Below are 2,715 nucleotides of genomic sequence, written 5' to 3'. Positions count from 1 at the left end.
GGTGGGAGGACCCGGCCTTCTATTTCTGCCACATGAGGGGCCAGATCTGTTCTCTCTTCACCCAAAATGCTAAAGAGAGGGCAGTGGGACAAAATAGGGGCATTTTCCCCATGTTGTTGTTTATTAAGTTAAAATAGATAGATAGCGAAAGCACGCTACAGAAGATGGTATTTCAACAGAAAATGAAGCAGCTTCTTTGGTGAGTGCAGAAACCTGCTTTGGAAGCCTGACTGAACCTGGGGGTGGGGGATGGAGGGGATGGGACAACCTAAGAGTTTCCATTTGTGAGTCTGGTCATCTATCCTTCTATTGGCTTTTCACACCACGATGGTAACTGCTATCACCACTCCTCGGCAGATAAGCAGTGGAGGCTCAGAGAAAGGGAGGACATGGCCCAAAGACCCACCTCAGGGGTGGTGGGACCAGGGTTGGAAGCCAGGCTGGGTGATGCTAGAGCCCTCAGCTCAGCCACTGCCCAGGGTGCCTCCTCTGGGCTGTCCCCACCTGACGCTGTAGGCCCCGCTTTCCCCAGGACTGAGCACAGCCACACACGGGCTGAGCTGATCCCATTGGAGCCCAGTCCATCGGTGCCGTGCCCTGCCTTTCACAGCTGATTTGCTTCTCTTGTTAGTGATGCTGCCCCATCCCGGCGTGCGTTGGAGTATGCAATCTCCCTACCACAGTGTTTCCCAAACTTCTCTCATGATGAGAATCACCTGGTGGAGTTGTTAAACTACAGATTCCTGAATCCCAACTAAGAAGTGCTAAACCTGAACTTTTGGGGAACATATAAGTAAAATTGTATACTTAACTAGTGCTCTTACCTATATGTTCCCCAAAATTCTAGTTTAGCACTTCTTAGTTGGGATTCAGGAATCTGTAGTTTAACAACTTCACCAGGTGAGTCTCATCATGAGAGAAGTTTGGGAAACACTGCCCTACCACCATATTCCCGTGGACTACGACAAGTTTCAGCTCTGTTTTCCTCTGACACCAGGTCACTGGGGGCCTCTCTTTGGAGCTCACAGGGTCCCCCAGGGTAGCTTCTCAATGCAGTTCATGCACATGGGACTTATGGAGTGACAGGATGAAGGGGAGCTCACCAAAGACAGCTGCCATTGGGTCTGAATCGCTGCTGCATTTCTCCTACAATAAGGCCTCGAGGGAGAGCAGAGGGAGCTGTTGGTAAAAAGGAAGAACAGTTTTGAAAAGTCCTTCTTCTGTCTGATGAGCATGTAACCCAGGTCCCAGGCCTTGGGTGCATGCCAGTTTTCTTGTTCTCCCCGGGCCCCGAGAGGGTGGGCATAATACTAGGGAACTTATTTCCACCTGGCAAAGCAAATAAATAAATAAATAAATAAATAAATAAATAAATAAATAATAATAATAATAATAAATCCTGATTTTCCTTTTTGTGGAGGGGGAATGAACTTACGGAAAGAGTTGGCCTTGTTGAACTTAGGTAGACCAGGGTTCACACTATTTTCTCACTTCACAGCTGTGTGACGGTCGCAAGGCCTCATCAAAGCGCTCTGAGGACTAGAGGCAATCGGGACGGCTCTGTGCCATCGGCCTGGCCCTCAGCGGGAGCAGGAGGGCACCTGGGCGCAGGTTCCCGCCGCTGGGTGTGTGCTGTCAGGGCTGAGAGGAGGTGCGCCTGTTCAGGGACAGACAGCTTCACAGGAGTGGCAGTGCCGCAGGCCACCTGGCCTGAGGTGGGGCTCAGGAGGGTAGCTTCTGGTTCTCCAAGATAAAACGCAGCAGCTGACCAACCTTACTTTGGTCACCCACCTTCGTCCCACATAAACTTTCCCCAAAGTCTACCTGGAACTCCTAGTTCTCCAGGGAGAGAAGCCCTTCAGTGGCAGTTTGCTGCCCTCTGCTGTCCACCTGGAGAACTCCCTGGTGCTTTTGGCCACGCTGCTGGCCTTAAGATCCCAAGGAGTTTGGGAGTCCAGGACTCGCCCAACCATTCTGAAGTGGGTATATACCCCAGGAAAGGGGTAGGACCAGACCGGCTACATAATCTGAGGGGTCCAATGGAAAGTGGGAGTTCTTAAGAAGCCCAAGATGATGACAACAGAGTATGAAGACCAAGGGATGGGCACTGAGGGCAGAAATCTGTGCAGCTGCAGGTGCGGCGTGCAGGAAGCTGGCCTTTTGTCATCGTTACCCGCTCCTGACATCAGGCTTCTGGACCTCTGACATAGTCTCAATGGTTCCCTGAGGAACGGATCGTTAGTAGAACCTGTTTGGGGAGAGGAGGCGGGGGAAAGGGCCGCTTCTAATAAGCCAGACTCGGGAGTACACGTCTCCTTTGGCTATAATGCAGTAGCAGCCCAAATCTGACCTCTCCCCTGCTTCCGGTTGTAATCTGAGGGAGGGGAGGAAAAGCATGCCACGTCCTGGCCTTGGGAAACCAATTCAGACTCAGGAGTTAGATAAAAGGAGATTCCAAGGCCCATTTGATGACAGTACAGGCTATACCGAAGGATAGTGCTGACCTATAATAAAGAGTGTGCTAGAATCCACTCTCAGATTCCTCCCACCCAGAGAGATGGGCCCAAATCTCCTTGGGTGGGAGGAAAGTGGAGCATTTGCTGCCACCCGCTCACTGGTAATTCAGTGCATCCCATAGAGCAGGTCCGAGGAGTATCTAGGGCCGTGGTTGGCAAACCGGGGCTCGGGAGCCACATGCGGCTCTTTGGCCCCTTG

The 2,715-nt window shown here is 51.7% G+C and overlaps 1 long non-coding RNA gene across 1 annotated transcript; it reads right to left on the bottom strand.

Moving 5' to 3' along the window:
- Positions 1-1,114: 1,114 nt before the first annotated feature.
- Positions 1,115-1,592, bottom strand: LOC311627244. The gene is made up of 3 exons (XR_014795868.1): positions 1,436-1,592; positions 1,267-1,329; positions 1,115-1,179 (listed from the first exon to the last, which is right to left on the bottom strand). It is a non-coding gene; the product is annotated as an uncharacterized lncRNA (long non-coding RNA).
- Between the last annotated feature and the right edge of the window lie 1,123 nt (positions 1,593-2,715).

Source organism: Pipistrellus hanaki, assembly GCF_964339955.1.
Source record: "Pipistrellus hanaki genome assembly, chromosome: 9".
Classification (NCBI taxonomy): Eukaryota; Metazoa; Chordata; class Mammalia; order Chiroptera; family Vespertilionidae; genus Pipistrellus; species Pipistrellus hanaki.
The sequence above is the reverse complement of the archived record's forward strand: the minus strand, read 5'-3'. Positions and strand labels throughout refer to the sequence as shown.